General features: G+C 39.2%; 1 protein-coding gene and 1 long non-coding RNA gene across 3 annotated transcripts in view; one reads left to right on the forward strand and one right to left on the reverse strand.

Annotated features, from left to right (window-relative positions):
* Positions 1-2755, forward strand: part of LOC131384432 (uncharacterized) — a 28732-nt gene extending 25977 nt beyond the window's left edge. The window contains exon 3 of the long non-coding RNA XR_009215274.1: positions 2689-2755. This is a non-coding gene — a long non-coding RNA (uncharacterized LOC131384432). The remainder of the gene's footprint in view (positions 1-2688) is intronic.
* The window catches only part of SUGCT (succinyl-CoA:glutarate-CoA transferase), a 745635-nt gene that overhangs the window by 608473 nt on the left and 114049 nt on the right, over positions 1-23113 (reverse strand). The gene's annotated exons all lie outside the window — the stretch shown is intronic.

Raw genomic sequence — 23113 nt, forward strand, 5'->3', positions numbered from 1 at the left:
TATATCCATAAAGCTGTTGTATTTTTAAACTCCATAATTCTGATAATTAAATGAAGCAGAAAAAATAAAGTTTAAAAAAAATCTTTAAAGACCTGTTTAAAATCATGTATTTAGTAAAAATTCTAGAAGTTTTCTTTCATTCAAGGCTATTGTGTTATTTCATTTACTTATTTCAATGAAGTTTTATTTCATTCAAGGGTAACAATAACTAAAGAAGGGGTACCATTCACTCCTTAGTACAATTCCGAGGTGACTATGCTCATACTGTGAAAATGTCTTATAAATATATTCCTGTCATTGAAAAGTTGTCAGAATGCCAGAGAAATAAGAAAGCAAAAATAAATTACCATTTAGTGAGTAGAAATTCCCACAGAGAACGACACTGTGGCTGTAAAGTGCCTAAGTATTCCCAGGTGCAATAAGACAAAATCAGAGAAGGGGCTATGTATCTACAAGGTACAACCCCCTTACACATCTGGAACTCCACAGAGCCCTGCTGCTACGGCAGTACAAAACAATGTCTCCCTTCTCCTTAACTCTGGGATGAATGGGGTGGTATTGTCTCTATCATGGGTAAAGGGATTCATTACTCAAAATCTTTAGTAAAAATACATCGAGCCACTGCACTCCAGCCTGGGCGACAGAGCGAGACTCCGTCTCAAAAAAAAAAAAAAAAAAAAAATACATGGAAAAAAATGGGTAATTCACAAACCTTGTTAAGCAATATGCCTGAGAATCTCACCATAATTTATTAGAAGTGGACTTAAACTCATATATAGACTTTTAAACATCAAGTAATATTTTATTTTATTAAATTATAGCTCTAGAAATTGATAGTACATTTTTTATTTTGTTCATGGTCACTTAGAAACAGTTTTAAATGTATTTAGCTCTTTTAACGAATTAATGTAACCCTTTTGTCAGAGAGATTTATGATAATTTTGCTGTAAAAGTAACAGATATGACTGTCATCAATAAAGACAAGAAAGGGAAGAGTCTCTAGTGAACACAAGACATACAATTATAGTGTGAGGACAAAGTACTAAATAAAAATATTAAAAGTCTTCTGATTATTAACCTTCCATATGTATTCATGTATTTCTCTATTTTCACTGTTCCCAATGTTATTTTCTTTTCTTTTCTTCTTTTTTTTTTTTTGGTTTTTTGTTTGTTTGTTTTTGTTTTTTTAGATGGAGTCTTGCTCTGTCTCCCAGGCTGCAGTGCAGTGGCACGATCTCGGCTCCCTGCAACCTCCACCTCCTGGCTTCAAGTGATTCTTCTGCCTCAGCCTCCCGAGTAGCTTGGGACTACAAATGCGTGCCACCATGCCTGGCTAATTTTTGTATTTTTAGTAGAGATGGGGTTCCACCATATCGGCCAAGTTGGTCTCAAACTCCTGACCTCATGATCTGCTCGCCTTGGCCTCCCAAAGTGCTGGGATTATAGACGTGAGCCATCATGCCCAGCCCCCAGTGGGTTATTTTCTTATACTCTGTCATCCCCCATTCATTCATGTATTCAAAAACTCACTAAAAGTAAAAGCTGACCATTAGTGGAAAAACCACTCAAATCTGAATAAGGTACAGTTTAGATAAAAGAATTGTATCAATGATAATTTCTTAGTTTTGATCATAGCTCTACAGTTTTGAAAATGTTAACATTAAAGCAAATGGAGTGAAGAGTACAGGCACTCTACTATTTGTGCAACTTTTTTGATAGGTATAAAACTATTTTAGGCCAGGCGCAGTGGCTCACACCTGTAATCCCAGCACTTTGGGAGGCCGAGGCAGGCGGATCACCTGAGGTCAGGAGTTCCAGACCAGCCTGATCAACATGGAGAAACTCCCTCTCTACTAAAAATACAAAATTAGCCAGGCATGGTGGCAAGCACCTGTAATCCCAGCTACTCAGGAGGCTGAGGCAGGAGAATCACTTGAATCCGGGAGGCGGAGGTTGCGGTGAGCCGAGATCGTGCCATTGAACTCCAGCCTTGGCAACAAGAGCAAAACTCAACTCAAAAAAAAAAAAAGAAAGAAAAGAAAAAGAAAAAAAGAAACTATTTCAAAATTTAAAAGTTAAAAAATAAAACCTGAAATTCCTTCTTTAAAAATTGATCATTTTGAAATGGCAGAAATGGTTTAGTGGTTTTTATTTATTTATTTTTTTGATTATGCAATCTAGAGATGAAGGGGAAAAACCACACCACTACCTGTGAAGGTTTTTGGTTTTTGTTTTTGTGTGTGCGTGGTTTTTTTTTTTTTTTTTTGAGACAGAGTCTTGCTCTGCTGCCCAGGCTGCAGTGCAGGGGCATGATCTCAGCTCACTGTGGCCTCTGCCTTCTAGGTTCAAGCGATTCTCCTGCCTCATTTTCCCAAGTCTCTGGGATTACAGGCACATGCCATCATGCCCTGCTAATTTTTGTATTTTTAGTAGAGACAGGGTTTCATCATGTTGGCCTGGTCTCGATCTCATGGCTTAAAGTGATCTGCCTGTCTCAACATCCCAAAGTGCTGGCATTACAGGCCTGAGTCACTGCACCCAGCCAAAGGTTTTTTTTTTTGTTTGTTTCCTTTACATCCCGATCTCTTAAATTACAAAATTAAGTATTTTAACAGATTACTTACATACACAATTTAACAATTTTTAACATTTTTATTCATTTCTCTATGCTCTTCCCACTACATTCAGAGCTTGCCAAATGAAATAAGGAAAGAAAAAAGAAAGAAATGAGAGAAGGAAGAAAAGAAGGAGGGGGGAAAGAGGGACAGCGTGAAAAAAAATCATGTGTTTTTCTAAGTTTCTAAAATCTTGTTTTGTTAAAAAGTACATCGAAGCTGTAAATCAATTTGGGCATATGTTCAATAAAGAAGCATGAATTTGAAAAGTCGCCAAGCATTTTTCTCTTGTTACATTACTCAACCTAATTACTTCATAAAACAACAAAAGTGTTAAAACTTTTTTTAAGTAGTTGGCTCCATTTCTAAAATAAAAAATCATTCTTAAATGTATCTGTGTCCCTATGTTATATCTTTATTTCATACTGAGTCATTCATTATACTAATGTAATCTACAAAAATTTTTTTTGTATCCTGGGGCACACAAAATTTTTAATAAACTACTTTCTAAAACATAAATTTTTCTAGCATTTACTAACCGTACAACCTTTGGAGAAGTTCTTGGCCTTTCTTAGTTTTTTTCTCAGTTGTCAAATATGGGTAATGACAAAATCTACTTCAGTATTTGGTATGAGAATTAAGTAAGAAAAGGTGTATAAAAGCACTTGATGAAGGTAAAAGGCTGCACAAATGAGACTTTTTATAAGATACTTGGTGTGATGATGGGACACCCATCAGAATGACTTCACAATAGTACAGGGCAGAGAGACGAGATGAGAATCTCAATCAAGGACAAGTGGAGGCCATGGATTCAAGAGATACTTAGAAACTTGAATTCAGAGACTTTGATTATTGATCAGTTGGGGAGAGTAAAAAATGAAATAAATTTGGGGAAACAATCAACAGGAAATTAAGTTTTTTAACATGAAGGTAGCATTTTCATTGTTAAAACCACTATTCTCATGACTTGTAGCCCTAACTAGTAGGAAAACTGTCTTTAGTGGAATTGCAAGCATAGAGAACAAAGAATGGAATATTCAGATCAAATGAGGGTTTCCGTGCACACAGAACACAAGTCCTCACAGTCACTGCATTCACACTTCATGGGCACAGACTCTGCAACTACACAGCATCTGAACCTTCTGTTCCAAACACACACTCTACTTGAACCACTAATTGATACTAAAAATATGCTTACAGACATTCACATACAAATTTCCACAAACTAACATTCCCCTACTTGAAGGAAGTTCCATTTACTAACTGAAAACACTGAACTCCTCTCCTTCCACTGCCTCATCTATAAACAGGCATAACAAAGTCTATTACTTATGTACCTCAGTAACACTATGGAGTCCTCCGGTCTAAATCACACCATGTTAGAACTTGAAAGGATCCTGTAGTTCAATCCTCTTATCAGTAGAGGTAAACAAGCAGGAAAGTACACGAGTTGTTTAGAGATCAGTGTCTACTAATTCCTGACAAACACAGCCCTAATATGACAGAGAAAAGAGTCTTAACACTACAAAGCACTAAATTTAGGCTATAAGTGGTGAACAATCCCAACAAGAGAAAGGTCTTTACACTGCAGACTAGAACAGGAAGATCATTTTTCTTCAATACACCCTGAAAGACTTGAAGCTTCCAGCTCATTCCTCACCCATACACCTCCAGCTAAACCTCAACAAACCACAAACCAGAAAGAAAAAAAAAAATGACAAATTGAGACCCCAGAAGAAAAGAAGAAAAAAGAAGGACTGACGGGAAGGGGGAAAGAAGAAAGCAAAAACTCTCTCTGATCTTCATCGCAGGTGGACTCACCATATTAGCCAGACAACTCAAGGGAAAATGTAACAAAGTGATTTGTGTCATTCTCTGGATCCCTTGTAAGTGCCTGATTACCTAATATTATTAATGTCTTTGTAATACTATACTAAAATTTTCTGCCCTTCCAAACATGAAAAGTATGAACTTATAGATCATAATATCATATAGTCAAATTTTAGCATCTCACTTACTCTACACAAGGCTTACAAGCAAGCAATCCTTGTTACAGATGAGGAGCTAAGGAGTCAGTTTAAATAAATAATGTGAGATGTTAAGTAGCAAAGTCAAGATGAGACCCCAAATCAATTTATCCAAAAACTGCTGCCTATACCACCTTGCTGGATTCAGATGCCTTCCTCAGGGCTTCATGATCAGGTTTGGATTAAATATTTTGTATTTAGTAAACTAATAAGAAGCTATATTCAGATCTCTTTCACATCTGTAACATGTATGCTTCCAACATCATGTTTTTCAAAGTGCTTTAACACATGTTGTCACATTTAACACTAAAAGATAATTTTATAAGTGCCAATATTATCATTATTTTACAATTCATGAAAGAAATATTTAGGCTGGGCACTGTGGCTCATGCCTGTAATCCCAACATTTTGGGAGGCCAAGATAGGCAGATCACTTAAAGTCAGGAGTTCAAGACCAGCCTAGCCAACATGGTGAAACCCCATCTCTTCTAAAAATACAAAAATTAGCCAGATGTGGTGGCACACACCTGTGATCTCAGCTACTGGGGAGGCTGAGGCAGCAGAATCGCCTGAAAACAGGAGGCAGAGTTTGCAGTGAGCTGAGATGGCACCACTGCACTTCAGCCTGGATAACAGAGCAAGACTCTGTCTCAAAACAAAGAAATATTTAGACAACAAATTAACTTGTCAAAGTCAGAGGGAGTAAATGATACAACTAGAACTCAGGAATTCTGATCCAAAAGCTTCTGTTCTTTTTGCTACCATCTTTTCTCCATATATTGTTTTATTATACATCAATATTCCTCATCTTTCCTTTTCACACAATCACTAAACAGCAAAAATTTTAAATGTGTGAGTTAATTTGTCATTTCTACAACGGCAGTCAAGAAATAATAGGCCCTAATATGGTATGGCTTGTTCTTTTTTTTTTTTTTTTTTTGAGACAGAGTCTTGCTCTGTCGCCCAGGCTGGAGTGCAGTGGCATGATCTTGGCTCACTGCAAGCTCTACCTCCAGGGTTCACGCCATTCTCCTGCCTCAGCCTCCCGAGTAGCTGGGACTACAGGCGCCCACCACCACACCCAGCTAATTTTTTTTTCTTGTATTTTCAGTAGAGACGGGGTTTCACTGTGTTAGCCAGGATGGTCTCGATCTCCTGACCTCGTGATTTGCCTGCCTCGGCCTCCCAAAGTGCTGGGACTACAGGCGTGAGCCACCATGCCCAGCCAGTATGTCTTGCTCTTTGCAACTCAAGTGAACTGCAAACAATCTAATGTACCTACAGAGAAACATGCTTTTACCACTCAGAGATCAGGCAGGATGGGCGCGTTCAGGGAGGTATGGCCATAGATGCTTTTACCATCTGAACAATGTAAACCAAAACTTTTTTCAGAAAATAATTGAAAGAATCAATTCATTGGAAGCCTACATTGAACAATACACAAAACCACAAATTTCCGAAAATGCCTTAATACTTCAATCACACTATTTTCTTGTCTACTGACTGAAAACCATCTCAATCATTTTTACTAAGCTCCCACAGTGAGATGCCCAAAATATCATCTAGCTGGCTGCCCTCATGAGTTTAAACAGAGTAAGACTGGGAGAAAATGAAATGGAAGGTTGGGGAATTGTGATATTTTAAGGAATAGATTAAGAAATAATTTCAAAAATTATTTTATATCTTTCCATGCTGCTCTTCAAGAAAAGTTTCTTAGTTACAGTTTCTGTGCTACAGCTTTCTGCACTGATGGATCAGAGGGTAGAAAGAATAAATGTAAAAGCCAATGGCTGCAACTTCTGAAACAAAACATTTATATCCACTAAGATCTGTGTAGAAACAATCTTGCATTTAATAGGCATCCTCCGAACTCATTCGTAAAAAACTTTTAAAGAGACATTTGGTCTAACTCCCTGCCTTTAGGTAGGTAAATTTCTAAGTCATCTAGGAGAGATGCTCATACCTCTCTTTAAATATCTCCAGAGGATCAAGAAGAGTTACCGAGTGTCTATTACATGCCAGGCAAGCGCTACAATGGGGAAAGGAGCTAGCATTGTTTCCTCTGTTTGTCTACACATTATCTCACTGAATCTTAGTACATGTATTGGGATACATGTTAGTATTCTCACTTTTACAAATGAAAAAATAATGAGGCTGAGAGACGTTAACTGGGACTAAGATTCCAAGCCAGGACTGTCTGAAGGCCCAAGATCTTTCTACTCCATCATGCTAATAGAAACTGCGTGACCTGGACCCATTTCTTTATCTATTGAAAGATTCATTGCCCTAGTGGTCAAAGAGCTCTTCATTAGGTTACTAAAACCTCTTCTCTGATATGAGCTAATATTCTCTTATTCATCATTCTATGAATAATAACAATAACTGCTCCACATCTTCCCCCATAAAAATAGATTAAAACAGACATAAAATCATTTATTTGCCTTATCCAAGGCAAAAACTCCAGTCCCTACAGACTTTCACTGGAGAAAGTCTACTTTATATACCTGAAATCATTTTGGCCATTTTTCTTCTCCAATTATAACAACTTTTTCAAAGCATTATGACCCAAATGAACACAACACTCTGAAAAGTAACTGAGATAGAAAAAATAAGTGGAGGTGGGGTTCCTTTCTTTAATAAAATTCAGAAAGTAAAAATAGGCCAGGCACGGTGGCTCACACCTGTAATCCCAGCACTTTGGGAGGCCAAGGTGGGTGGATCACCTGAGGTCAGGAGTTCGAGACCAGCCTGGCCAACTGAAAATACAAAAATTAGCCGGGGGTGGTGGCACGCACCTGTAGTCCCAGCTACTCGAGAGGCTGAGGCATGAGAATCCCTTGAACCCAGAAGGCAGAGGTTGCAGTAAGCCGAGATCACTCCATTGCACTGCAGCCTGGGCAACAGAGTGAGACACCATCTCAAAACAAAACAAAACAAAAGGTTTTTAATCCCTACCTCAAAGCTGAATATTTTTTCCAAACATTTGTACCGTATTTTTCCAAATGTTCACAACCCAGAAATTCTCAGTTCACATTATCTGAGTACAAGGTTTTATCTATTAAGAAAGGCTCTCCTTTTAAGCGTGTAGCTTAAAGAACTCTAGAAGGAATCAAGTGCCATAGCTATGGCTACCATGTAGCAGCTTCTTATTATCAAACTGAAGCTGAATCTTTCCTAGAACAATTAAAGATTCCAAATTCATATACAGCAAATAATCAATAAGCACCAACTCCATGGTGGGTCTATGTTATATTCTAGATATACAAAAGGAATGTCCCAAAGACTCTCTCTCAATTCAGCTACTAATATTCTAAAGAGGGAGACAAACAGATATATATTAGCAGCATAAGTAAAAACATACAGAAGCACAGAGGGAAAAAATGGCAAAACAAATCTAACAGAGTTAAGAACCATGTCATAAAGGATGGGTAGAAGTCCTGCACACCTAGTAGTGCTCTCAATAGAAGCACTATTGGCATTTTGCAAGAAAAATTCAGATTCATGGGCCTGTCCCATACATTAAGGATGTTTAATCCATACCCCAAGCACTAATGTCAATAACAAATGAAATATCCCACATATCATTTTAAAATTTCCCTAGAGTTTTACTATCTCCAGATGAAAACCATTGCTACAGCCTAGGATACTTCAAGCTCAGAACTGACATAGTGAACAGACCCACTATCCTATTGCTTCTTAATTATGAACAGTAGCAGGGAAAGTGAAGCTAGGAGTTCAATGACTAAATAAATGAGTGAAAGTGTTTAAAATATTAAAAGAGCTAATAAGGTCAAGAAATTTGTGATACAAAAGATGCAATTAGAGAATAAAACCAAAAATAGAATCTTCACAAATAACACAAAATACAAAAATGTGGATATATGAGTGGGTTGAGCAAACGAATGTCAGTAAGTAAAGATAACCATACAACTGGCATCTAAATAAGACTACAAATTACAGCGTGGTTTCACATATACCTCATGTGATGCTGCACCATCACTTTATAACCATGTATTTGTTCTTTTATTGTATATATGTACTGTGCACAACATGATATTTTGAAACATATGCACATCGTAGAATGGCTCCATCAAGCTAATTAACAAATGCATTACTTCATATACGATAACACTTAAAAATCTACTCTCTCAGAGATTTTCAGGAATACAATACAGTCGCATATCCACAGTTGGCCCTGCAGAACACAAATATATGCAAATTGACCCTCAGTATATATGTATCCCTCAATCTGCATTTGATTGAAAAAACTCCACATATAAGTGGGCCCGCACAGTTCAAATTAATGTTATTCAAGGGTCAACTGTACATTAAGTATAGTAACTATGTTGTACAATAGATCTCTTGAACTTATTCCTCCTAGCTAAATTTTTATATCCTTTGACCAACATCTCCCTAACCTGCCCTCTTCCCCAGGCCTCTGGTAACCACCATTCTACTCTCTACATCTATGAGTTAGACATTTTCAGATTCCATATATAAGTGAGGTCATGTGGTGTTTATCTTCTGTGCCTGGCTTATTTCACTTAGATAAATGTCCTTCAGGTTCACTTATGTTATAACACGTGACAAGAATTCCTTGTTTTTTCTAAGGCTGAATAGTATTCCACTGCGTATATATACCATGTTTCTTTATCCATTTATTCATTCATTCATGGACACTTAAGTTGATGCTGCAATGAACATAGGAGTGCACATATCTCTTCCACATTACTGATTTCATTTCACTTGAGTATATGCCCAATGGTGGGGTTGCTGGATCATATAGTTGTTCTACTTTTAATTTTTTGAAGAGCCTCCATACTGCTTTCCATAATGGCCATATTAATTTACATAGCCACTAACAGCCATCACTTTACAACTTTACAATTACCAGTTAAAAAACATATTTTCCTGGCTGGGCATGGTGGCTCATGCCTGTAATCCCAGCACTTTGGGAGGCCAAGGCAGGTGAATCACGAGGTCAGGAGTTCGAGACCAGCCTGATCAACATGGTGAAACTCTGTCTCTACTAAAACTACAAAAATTAGCTGGAGATGGTTGCACACTCCTGTAATCCCAGCTACTCAGGAGGCTGAGGCAGGATAATCGCTTGAACCTGGGAGGTGGAGGCTGCAGTGAGCCAAGATCACGCCATTGCACTCCAGCCTAGGCAACAGAGTGAGACTCCGTCTCAAAAAAAAAAAAATTAAAAACATATTTTCCCTATTTTACAGATGGAAAAACTGAAGTTAGAGAATTTGTCTAATGTTACACCAAATGACAGAATGAAAATTCAAACCCAGATTTTCTGATTCCTACGACTGTTCAATAAAGGTGTTAAATAGGTCTTCAATGAAGATGCTAAAACTGCTCAAAGTAATGACAGGACATGAACTTAAAAAGAAAACTGTAAGAGTCAAGGTTCTCAGATTACATGGCAGAGGAGAGAAAAGGCCAGGATGTTTGTTACCTATGATGGTGGGAAAGAGAGTATGTGCACAGATTTTAGAAGTGGAGTGGATGTTGGCATAGGTTGTAGAACCATGACTAGATGTCAAGGTAGACAGCAAGAAGCCTGGGACACCATCCCTGGTTCAGTGTTTGCAGAAAGTGGAGTAGCCAGGAATGAGCATCCTCCAGTTCAAAGTAATTTAAAACCGTTATCCCAATCTATACTCTTGCTATATTGTTCATGATACTTAAATTTCCTTTTTTTTTTTTTTTTTTCTGAGATGTAGTCTTGCCCTGTCACCCAGGCTAGAGTACAGTGGCATGATCTCGGCTCACTACAACCTCCACCTCCCGGGTTCAAGTGATTCTCCCACCTCAGCCTCCTGAATAACGAGATTACAGGCACCCGCCATCATGCCTGGCTAATTTTTGTATTTTTGTAGAGACAGGGTTTATGCATGTTGGCCAGGCTGGTCTTGAACTCCTGGCCTCAGGTGATTCGCCCGCCTCAGCCTCCCAAAGTGCTGGGATTACAGGCATGAGCCACCACACCCAGCCTTAAATTTTCTTTTTAACCTACAACATTGAAACAAACCATTTATATTAACATTTACTTTAGTCTTTCCTCCTGGTTTACTTTTTAAAAAGAACCTTTCTCTTTTATTTTTAACATTTCTTTGAAATGTTTTTCTGGGATTTCTGGTGCTTATAAACCAACTCAGTATTACAGATTCCAGCGTACCAGTGCCATATATAGATAAACTATGATGATCTTATTCCTCTGTAATGTGAAACAAAAATGAACACAGCTCAAAATGATATTGACAATATCAAGGGAATCAACATCAAGAAATAATTGTTACACAGAATGCTCAATAAAAATAACGTATTCTATCTTAAAAAATTAAAAAATAAAAATAAAATACAAAAATTTGCCAAGTATGGTGGCACATGCTTGTAATTCAGCTATTCAGGAGACTGAGGGAGGAGAATCGCTTAAACCCATGAGGCAGAGGTTGCAGTGAACCAAGATCACACCACTGCACTCCAGCCTGGACGACAGAGAGAGACTCCACCTCAAAAATAAAAATAGAAATAAAAATAGGCTGGGCGCAGTGGCTCATTCCTATAATCCCAGCACTTTAGGAGGCCAAGGTGGGTGAATCACTGGAGGTCAGGAGTTTGAGACCAGCCCACCCAACGTGGTGAAACCCCATCTCTGTTAAAAATATGAAAATTAGCTGGGTGTGGTAGTGGGCGTCTGTAGTCCCAGCTACTCAGGAGGCCGAAGCAAGAGAATCACTTGAACCCGGGAGGTGGAGGTTGCAGTGAGCCGAGATGGCACCACTGCACTTCAGCCTGGGTGACAGAGTGAGACTCTGTCTCAAACAAAAAAGTAAAAAATAAAAATAAAAAATTATGTATTCCAAATGTGATTACATTTGCAAGACTCTTTAGATCTAAAGATGCCAACAAATAACTGTTTCCATAACAAGGACTATTGACCATTGAGAATCCACATTCCCAGTCCAAACAAAGGGCCTGAATCTCTCTCTCCCCCAAAAAGGAAATACACCAGCATCCTCATTCCTCACCCTATGTAACTCCAATGTGAAATTATTTAGATGAGAAAAATTTTAAGCATTTTCCTCAAATAATGTCTCTGATCTCATTTATTTATTCTGCTTCGACCAGCAACAGCACTATTTATAGGTAACCAAAAGATACCTATAAATCGGCTGTAGCTGACCTGGGGTGCCTTCATTGCTACGGCTCTTACTATGGAATCTTCACTGTATAGAGAAGGCCAAAAACTACTAAGAGCCAAAACCAATCCTCTTAGCCATAAGGAACTGAAAACAAGGAACAGGCTGAAATTTCATCTGTATCTGGTCCCAGAAAGGACCTTAATCCACAACCCAAAAATGTCAGGGGAAAGGAAATTCTAAATATAAATCCCATTGACTCTTGAGACACGTAAATCATCTCTTCCTCTCCATTTTTCTCTCAGAAACAACCATGCAATTGTATTTTCTTAAATAAATTCCAATGGGATCATAAAATTTAAAGAAATTTAGATTTCATGAGATGACAATAAATTTAACCCTGATTAACTCTGTCCAGGTGAGTGGTGGAGCAAGATGGCGGAATAAAAAGCTCCACTGACCATCCCCCAACATGCATACACAAGGAGTTAACAACTATCTACACCTTCATAAGAACCAAAAATCAGGTGAGCACTCATAGTACCTGGTATTAACTCTGTCCATTATATTTACCAAATGAATAGATAATTTCAAAGATCTATGTACAAGATGGCAGTAGATCAAGACCAAGGTCCAATCTCTCCTTCTTAGACTGTGATGGTGAAAATAAAATATCAAGGAGCAATGAGATAACAAAATGAAGGAAAATATGCAAAGCTACAGATCATAAACAAACAATGCAGATGGTTATTTTCTTTTTTTTTTTTTTGAGACAGAGTCTCACTTAGCCGCCCAGGCTGGAGTGCAGTGGCGCGATCTCGACTCACTGCAACCACCCTCTCCCGGGTTCAGGTGATTCTACCGTCTCAGCCTCCTAAATAGCTGGGATTACAGGCATGCACCTTCATGCCCGGCTAATTTTTGTATTTTAGTAAAGCCGGGGTTTCCTCATGTTGGCCAGGCTAGTCTTGAACTCCTGAGCTCAGGTGATCCGCCAGCCCTGGCCTCCCGAGGTGCTAGGATTACAGGTGTGAGCCACTGTGCCCAGCCTCAGCCTGTTATTTTCAACACTTTCATTGAGCCAGGCAAAAATAAACCATCTCTTACCTAATCCTTCTACCAGTGTTTTTTCTCTTGCAATTTATGGACAAGTTCAAACTGAAGACATACCCTTTCCAGGATTCTTTTCTTTTTTTTTTCAGATGACATTTCACTCTTGTTGCCCAGGCTGGAGTGCAATGGTAAGATCTCGGCTCACTGCAACCTCCACCTCCCGGGTTCAAGTGGTTCTCCTGCCTCAGCCTCCCGAGTAGCTGGGATTACAGGTGACTGCCACCATGCATGGCTAGTTTTCTATTTTTAGTAGAGACAGGGGTTTCTCTATGTTGGCCAGGCTGGTCTCTAACTCCCAACCTCAGGTGATTCCCCCCAACCTCGGCCTTCCAAAGTGCTGGGATTACAGGTGTGAGCCACTGCACCCGGCCAACATATCCTTTCATTACTATTCTTTTTCAAACTTTAAAGCAAATATTTTATTTGGGTCACATAAAAACTAAAAGATCATTACCATGAATGTGCTAAATTATTGAAAAATAAATTTTTTTCTATAAAAAAAGTGCAGGTACATTTTATTTAGAAGGCACTTGAATGATAGAAGAATATAACAGAGGTAAAACCTGACATTTGAAACTACAGAAGATTGCATGATCTTTTACAAAATAAATAAATTGTTGGCTGGCACGGTGCTGGTGGCTGACACCTGTAATCCCAGCACTTTGGGAGGCCAAGACAGGTGGATCACTTGAGGTCAGGAGTTTGAGACCAGTCTGGCCAACATGGTGACACCCCACCTCTACTAAAAAATACAAAAATTAGCTGGGCGTGGTGGTGAGCACTTGTAATCCCAGCTACTCAGGAGGCTGAGACACGAGAATTGCTTGAACCCAGGCGGCAGAGGTTGCGGTGAGCTGAGATCACACCACTGCACTCCAGCCTGGGTGATAGAACAAGATTCTGTTGCAAAAAAATAAATAAGTAAATAAATAGGTAAATTTTTAACAAGCATTAGATATTTCAGAATAAGACATAATCCTTCCACAACGAAATACTTTCTATGAAAAAAGAAACTTATCTCAAATAGGGGAGTCCCTTTCCCCCAAAAGACATTTCTTGAAAAATCAGGATTCATTGTGTATGTGTGTATGTGTGTGTGAAATCTTTCACTAGCACTCTGTTTTAGAAAAGAGGTTTTAGAGGAATTTGAAGATGTTGCTTTCCAATATAAATTTCACAGACAACTCTTCTTTTGCCTTTCCTTCCATTTAGGGGTCAAATATAAGAAAAACAAAGTAGAACCACCTAGTGATATAACCTTTATGAAATAACAAATGAAATATTATATGAGCTTCAATAACAAATATCCGTAGTGTTAATGTCAGCCACTGGGATAGAGTCTATAAATCCAGTTCTAGTTGAACTAACTAAACTGAGCAGTCAATTCAGTCAACCAACAAATAAGTTGTGTAAAGGTAGAAAAACATGCTTGTTTATTTTCTCTATATTTATTTCCAGGTTCCCTGAACTAACTAAGAATCTAGTTATTTTAAAACATGTAGGCCGGGTGCAGTGGCTCATGCCTGTAATCCCAGCACTTTTGGAGGCCAAGGTAGGCAGATCATCTGAGGTCAGGAGTTCAAGACCAGCCTGGCCAACATGGCAAAACCCTCTGTCTACTGAAAATAGAAAAATTAGCCATGCGTGGTGGCTCTGTCCAGCCACCGGGAGGCGGAGGTTGCAGTGAGCCGAGGTGGAGCCACTGCACTCCAGTCTGGGCAACAGAGTGAGGCTCCGCCTCAAAAAAAAAAAATGTAAATATATTTACACATTCGATCAAACAATATGTGAATGCTGATTATGTTCCAGGCATTGTTCTAGATTTGGGGGGTACAGTACAGCCAGTCCCTGCCTTCATAAAGCTTACATCTTAAAGGTAGATAAAGAAAGTAACTAATAAGAATGAAATATAATTTCACGCATGAAGATGACTGCTAAAGAAAACTAAAGGAGGATAAGGAGCTGGAGAGTAACTGGAAACATTGTGAGGGTGGTTGGACAACCTAAAAGGGATGTCACCTTTCAGGACTGAATCTCCAATTAGTAGTACACTAAATCAAATATTCCATTTATTGACCACATACTCTTATTTAGGGATGTTAATAGGTACCATCTTCACAACAACCATGAGAAATAGGTATGTTATCCCCATTTCACAGATGAAAAAAAGGAGGTTCACAGTAGTTTGTCTAAATAGCTTATCTAAATTTGCATAGATAATAAATGGCAGAGCCTGCATTCAAATGCTATGTAACTCCAAACCCCATGTTCTTTGCACTATATTACACAATTGCTGATAAAAATCAAAATGGCCTCATTATTTCCAAAGTTATATTTCCACAGTTACAATATTCATCAGCTTTAATAAGTTTTAGCCTTGCATGGTGGCTCGCACCTGTAATCCCAGCACTTCAGGAGGCTAAGGTGGGGATCACTTGAGCCCAGGGGTTCAAGACCGCTCTGGGCAACATAATAGGTCCCTGTCTCTATAAAAACTGAAAAACATTAGCTAGGCCTGGTGGCATGTACGTATAGTCCCAGCTAGTTAGGGGGCTGAGGTGGGAGGATCCTTTGAGCCCAGGAGTTCGAGGCTGCAGTGAGCCATGACTGCACCACTGCACTCCAGCCTGGGTGACACAGCAAGACTCTGTTTCAAAAAATAAAATAAGTTTTAATAAACCAAATTCCTATTATATACCATATTCCTGAGAGTCATTAGAAAATAAAAAGAATGGCAAGTTATTAATATTAATTCTTAAAATGCAGTACTTTCAGGATGACTATCATTTCTGAAATAGTTGTATGTGGAAATTCTTAGTAAAATTTGTTCTGTTTCACAAAATATCTTACATTGTTTGAAAGGTACCCCAAACATTTATCACAATAAAAAACAGAGTTTTTTGGGCCAGGCACAGTGGTGCATGCCTGTAATCCCAGCACTTTGGAAGGCTGAGGCAGGCAGATGGCTTGAGCCCAGGAGTTAGAGACCAGCCTAGGTAACATGGTGAAACTCCTAGCTAACAAAAAATTAGCCAGGCGTGATGGTGCACGCCTATATCCCAGCTACCTGGGAGGCTGAGGTGGGAGGATCACTTCAGCTCAGGAGGTCGACGCTGCAGTGACTGTGCCACTGTACTCCAATCTGGGCAACAGAATGAGACCCTGTCTCAAAAAATCTTAAGATTTTTTTATCTTGAAATCTTTATATGATCTATAGAACTATAATTTTAACAAATAAAATGTTAAGTACATCGTTTCATTCATAAAGATAGAATATTGAAAATCTCTTCAGTTTTCTGGTGGCAAACAAACACATTAAGGCAGAATTCTACCAACACATTTTTTTCTCAAAAACATCTCTACTTATTTGTTTTTTTGTTTTTTTTTTTTTTTTTTCCTAGGTCATACAAATTGGTCCTATTAACAACCAAAGAAAGGAGAACAAACTTATGTTATGGACTTGAAAGGATAAAGCCAAGCAAAAGATTGAAGTGCTGCCTGTGTGGACAGCACCTCACTGCTCCTTCCTTACCAAGACAATACTGAGGGGAAGAAAGGCCAGTTGACTGAATCTAAATTATGCTACCAAAAATCTCTAAGGGGGGAAAATACAATGAAATAATAAATTAACACTGGGAAAAGTCAACAAAAATACCCTTAAGGAAGAAAGTCTCAGGCCCAGAACCAAGACCAAAGGTGCTGCCAGGATTTGCCACGTACTTTCATGTGGGAGTGGGACGCATCCTTGGCTGAGTGGAGGATGCCTAGCATAGGGAATTGGCTGGGGTCTTGGGAAGAGGGCTGACCCCTGAACCCTGTAAGGACAGCACTCAGCCTCGCAAGGCTTGGCCTCCTATGGTACGTTCTCTTCAACCTCATCCCACTTCTATGCCTTATCTCAGTCAACTGCAAATTGCGGGAATTATTGTTGCAGTACAGAATTTAAGTGTTATGGAACTTGACTAGAGTTAGGTTATGCAAAGTAAGTAAAAGTACCTGACAGCACTTACTAAGTAGAAGTATTTATGTATAAAGGTGAAGTAAACTTTGACTAAGTACAAGTAGTTAATTAGCAGCAATTGGGAAGTGAAGAGAGGGAAGATAGAAGGAACGAACGTTCGAATGCTAATCATTTCTCAGAGCATGAAATCAATACATGATGGAACATGTAGGTAATAGTTAAAGAAGCATGAAATGAGGCAGGATGCAGTGGCTCATACCTGTAATCCCAGCACTTTCAGAGGCCGGGGCGGATGGATCACAAGGTCAGGAGTTCGAGACCAGCCTGGTCAAGATGGTGAAACCCCCATCTCCACTAAAACAAAAATTAGCTAGGCGCAGTGGCAGGGGCCTCTAATCCCAGCTACTCGGGAGGCTGAGACAGGAGAATCGCTTGAACCTGGGGGGACAGAGGTTGCAGTGAGCTGAGATAGCACCACTGCACTCCAGCCTGGGCAACAGAGTGAGACCCCGTCTCAAAAAAAAAAAAGAAGCATGAAATGACTCCAACGTCTTAAGGGTTTTCATAATCTCCTCTCAACCTCCACAGGATCTTTTGGTAATTATTACTTTTGTAAAGAAGAAACAGCCAAATTGGAGCAATACCCTCTATTTCACTTCAATTAATTGTTCCTCTGTTAAATTCAATTAAATTGTATCCTTCTTTGCTTCAAATTAGCAAAAATGTTATTATTTCATCCTTATAAAATAATTTATGTTTGTCATATGCTATGAATATGCCAGCATATAAGCATAAACAGATGTCAAGATTGATGCTTACCAACTATTAACACTAGGAACTTCTGACTGATGAGATGAGGATAATTTGTGGCTTTCTTCTCCATTATTTTTGACATTGTTTCAGTTTTATAATAAATATGTATTATATATAAGAATAATTACTTAAAAAAAAAAAAAGACAAGATCTTGCTCTGTTGCCCAGGCTGGAGGGCAGTAGCACTATCTCTGTTCACTGCAACCTCCATCTCCTGGGCTCAAGCAATCCTCCCACCTTAGCCTCCAGAGTAGCTGGGACTACAGGCAGGCACCTCCACGCCCCGCTAATTTTTTTGTATTTTTTTGTAGTCACGGGGTTTCGCCATGTTGCCCAGGCTGGTCTCGAACTCCTGAGCTCAAGCAATCCTCCTGCCTCAACCTTCCAAAATGCCAGGATTACAGGCACGAGCCGCCATGTCTGGCCCAAGAATAATTACCTTTAAAAGCCAATAAAGCCAGGTGCAGGGGCTCACACCTATAATCCCGGCACTTTGGGAGGCCAAGGCAGGCTGATCATCTGAGGTGAGGCGTTCGAGACCAGCCTAGCCAACATAGTGAACTCCCATCTCTACTAAAAATACAAAAATTATCCGGGCATGGTGGTGCACGCCTGTAGTCCCAGCTACTCAGGAGGTTAAGGCAGGAGAATCTCATGAACCCAAGAGGCAGAGGTTGCGGTGAGCCGAGATTGCGCCACTGCACTCCAGACTAGGCGACAAAGTGATACTCTGCCACACACACACATAAAAAGTCAACTAAAATAAAGTACAAATAAAACTAGCAGTTAAGTTATTCCACCATTAACTCTGACTCTAACTCAGACTGTAATCAAAGGTCAGATATAGTTAAGCAGTGTCATGTCAGAAAGGTGCATGAATTAAGAAAAACTTCATTACTTAACCTAGACTATTTAACCTCTTTTGTTAGTGAACTAATACTTATAATGGTTAAGATTAAAATCAAGGAAATATGTTATCCTAAGTCATAAAATAGAAAACATATTTTATGTGTAAGAACCCACAATTCCTGTAATATTTATTAAGTGTGAAGTTCTTTCCTAGGCACTGAAGATGTAGAAATACATGACATATTTCTTGTGGAATATATTATATAGTTTTATATTATATATATTATATACTTTATTATAGTATAATATATGTAATATTTATATATAATATATTCTATATATTATTTTATATATAGCTTTTTGGTGTTTTTTTTTTTTTTAGACAAGGTCTCACTCAGTTGTCCAGGCTGGAGTGCAGTGGCAAGATCATGGCTCACTGCAGCCTCTATCTCCTGGGCTCAAGTAATCCTCCCACCTCAGCTAACTGAGTAGCTGGGACTGCAGGTTCATGCCACAACATCTGGCAAATTTTTTAAATTTTTACTAGAGACAGGGCCTTCCTATGTTGGCCAGACTGGTCTCAAACTCCTGGGCTCAAGCAATCCTCCCGCCTTGGCCACCCAGAGTGCTAGGATTACAGGCATAAGCCATCATGTCCAGCCCAGGGAACATATATTTTAACCCATAGCAAATACAGTTGAATTTTTAAGAAAGAGTGAGAGAGAGAGACAGACAGAGAGAGAGAGAGACAGACAGAGAGACAGAGAGAGAGAATGTGTGTGTGTGTGTGTGTTGGAAAGAGCCACATCTCTACTTGTTTATTTGCATAGATATTTCTAACTTAAAACAGGTTTTTATCCTCAAACATTGCTGACAGGAGTATAAAATGGTTCAATCTTATAAAATACAAATACCTATCAAAAATACAAATGAACTAATCTGTTGACACCACAGCCTCCTTCTAGGGATTTTTCCTACAGATATAATTGTACATGTGGGGCCAGATGCAGTGGCTCACACCTGAAGCCAAGATCTCACCACTGCACTCCAGCCTGGGCAACAGAGCGAGACTCCATCTCAAAAAAATAATAACAATAATAATTGTACATGTAGAAAATTATATAGGTGCAAGGATGTTCCCTGTAGTGTTACAATATTAGTAAAATAATGGAAAGAGACTAAATGCCCAGCAAGAGGAGGTTAAATAAACTATGGTACATCCACAGGTACAGACACAATAAAAGCAAGTGCATTGATATAGATAATCTCTAGGAAATATGATTTAAAATAAAATACAGTGCAAAACATTCAGTTTAGGTAACCCTAAAAGTAAGAATCAAAACTATAGGCCAGGCATGGTGGCTCATGCCTGTAATCCCGGCACTTTGGGAAGCTCAGATGGGCAGATCACCTGAGGTCAGGAGTTTGAGACCAGCCTGACCAACATGGAGAAACGCTGTCTCTGCTAAAAATACAGAATTAGCCAGGCATGGTAGCGCATGCCTGTAATCCCAGCTACTTGGGAGGCTGAGGCAGGAGAATCGCTTGAACCCAGGAGGCAGAGGTTATGGTGAGCCGAGATCACGCCACTGCACTCCAGCCTGGGCAACAAGAGTGAAACTCCGTCTCAAAAAAAAAAAAAAAAACACACACACACACACAAGAATCAAAACTACAAACCTTCTAGAAGAAAATCTTCAAAACTAAGGGCAAGCAAAGATTTCTTAAAGAGGACATAAAACACACTAACCATAAAGAAAATAAATCAACTAATTTGACTTAAATAAAACTTAAAACTACTTATCAAAAGACAGCATTATGATAATAAAATGGCAAGCCACAGGCTGTGAGAAAATATCAGCAATGTATACATCTCACAAATACTTGTATTTAGGATATACAAAGAAATCCTTTAAAATCACTGAGGAAAAAACTAACACTCCAATAAAAACAATGGAAAGGCCAGAACCTATAGTTCACATAGATATCTAAATGACTACTAAGCATAAAAAAACACATCTTACCTCATCAGGGAATTGCAAATTCAAATCACAATGAGATGCTACTACATACTCACCAAAATGACTAAAATTTAAAAGACTGGCCGGGCACAGTGACTCACATCTGTAATCCCAGGACTTTGGGAGGTCCAGGCGGGTGGATCTCTTGAGGTTAGGAGTTCAAGACCAGCCTGGCCAACATGGTGAAACCCTGTCCCTACTAAAAATACAAAAAAATTAGCTGGTCATGGTGGTGGATGCCTGTGATCCCAGTTACTCGGGAGGCTAAGGCAGGAGAATTGCTTGAAATCAGGAGGCGGAGGTTGCCATGAGCTCAGATCATGCCACTGCATTCCAGCCTGGGCAACAGAGCAAGACTCTGTCTCACAAAAAAAAAAAAAAAAAAAAAAAAGGCTTGCATTATCAAGAGTTAGTGCAGCTAATTAAAACTCTCAAACATTGCTACTAGAGTATAATCTGGTAACATTCTGAAAAACCAGCAGCTTACTAAAGCTAAATATACATCTACCCTGTGACCGTTATTTTTTCACTTGTAGATATATACCAAGAGAAATCAATATGCATGTCAAACAAAAGGCATTCAAAAGAGAGTTCAGTTTTATTCACAAAAGGCAAAAACTAAAAACAACTCAAATGTTGATCAATAGCAATGTGAATACTTTGTGGTATATTCATAAAATGTAATCCAATATACACAGTAAAAACACACCACTGATACACACAAAATTGAACGAACATTACAAGCCTTCAATTATCCAAGCATGGTGGCTCACGTCTGTAATCTCAGCACTTTAGGAGGCTGAGGTGGGCGGATTGCTGGAGACCAGGAGTTCAAGACAAGCCTGGCCAACATGGCAAAACCTCGTCTCTACCAAAAATACAAAAAAAATAGCCAGGCATGGTGGCGCGTGCCTGTAATCCCAGCTACTCAGGAGGCTGAGGCACGAGAATTGCCTGAACCTTGGAAGCAGAAGTTGCAGTATGCCGAGATCACGCCATTGTACTCCAGTCTGGGCAACAGAGTGAGACTCCGTCTCAAAAAAAAAAAAAAAAAAAAAAAAAAAAAAAAAAAAAAAAAAAAAAGCCTTCAATTAAACAAAAAAGTCAGGCATAAATCAGAACATACTAGGCCGGGCGAGGTGGCTCACATCTGTAATCCCAGCACTTTGGGAGACCAAGGCAAACAGATCACTTGAGCCCAGGAGTTCAAGATCACCCTGGTCAACATGGTGAAACCCAGTCTCCACCAAAAATACAAAAATCAGCCAGGTGTCATGGCAAGCACCTGTAATCCCAGCTACTCAGGAGGCTGAGGCACAAGAATCACTTGAACCCTGGAGACGGAAGTTGCAGTGAGCCAAGGTTGCACCACTACACTCCATCCTAGATGACAAAGCAAGACTCCATCTCAAAGAAAAAAAAAAAAAAGAACATGCTATATGGTTCTACTTATAGAAGTTAAACTAGCATATAGTATTAGAAGTCAAAAATAGAGGTTATCTCTGGAGGAGGTAGTATTGCTTGGGAATAGAAAAAGAAACTTTCCGGAGTGATGGAAATATGCTGTATCTTAAATTGAGTAGTGTCTATCCAGCTGTATATATTTAAAAAAAAAAAATCATCGAACCAAGCCTGGGCATCATGGAGAGACCCCATCTCTACAAAAACTACAAAAATTAGCTGAGCATGATGGCATGTGCTTGTAGTTCCAGCTATTCAGGAGGCTGACATAGGAGGATCGATTCAGCCCAGACTGCAGTGAGCCGTAATCGCACCACTGCACTCCAGCCTGGGCAACAGAGAAAGACTTGTAATGTTTGTAATGCAAAGAAATGATAAATGCTTGAGGTGATGGATACCCCATTTATCCTGATATGATTATTATATACTATATGCCTCTATCAAAAAATCTTACATACCCCATCAATACGTATCTACTATGCCGGGCGCAGTCGCTCATGCCTGTAATCCTAGCACTTTGGGAGGCCGAGGCAGGCAGATCACGAGGTCAGGAGATCGAGATAAAATACAAAATTACCAAGGTGGTGGTGGGCCTGTATTCCACTATCCGGAGTGAGACAGAGGTAATGGAACCGGCCGATGCACTCCAGCCTAGTGACAGAGCAAGATTTTGTCTCAAAAAAAAAAAAAAAATACATATATATATATATATACACACACACACACATATGTCTACTATGTACCTATAAAATTTTAAAATAAAAAAAAAGTTCATGGCCAGGTGTGGTGGCTCACTCACACCTGTAATCCTAGCACTTTGGGAAGCCAAGGCAGGCAGATCACTTGAGGTCAGGAATTTGAAACCAGCCTGGCCAACATGGTGAAACCCCATCTCTACTAAAAATACAAAAAAAAATTAGCCAGGCGTGGTGGCAGGTGCCTGTAATGACAGCTACTTGGGAGGCTGAGGCAGGAGAATTGCTTGAATCGGGGAGGCAAAGGTTGCAGTGAGCCGAGATCATGCCACTGCACTCCAGCCTGAGTAACAGAGCAAGACCTTGTCTCAACAACAACAGCAAAAAAAGTTTAAAGAGGA

This window comes from Hylobates moloch, unplaced genomic scaffold (genome assembly GCF_009828535.3).
Source record: "Hylobates moloch isolate HMO894 unplaced genomic scaffold, HMol_V3 SCAFFOLD_1, whole genome shotgun sequence".
Classification (NCBI taxonomy): Eukaryota; Metazoa; Chordata; class Mammalia; order Primates; family Hylobatidae; genus Hylobates; species Hylobates moloch.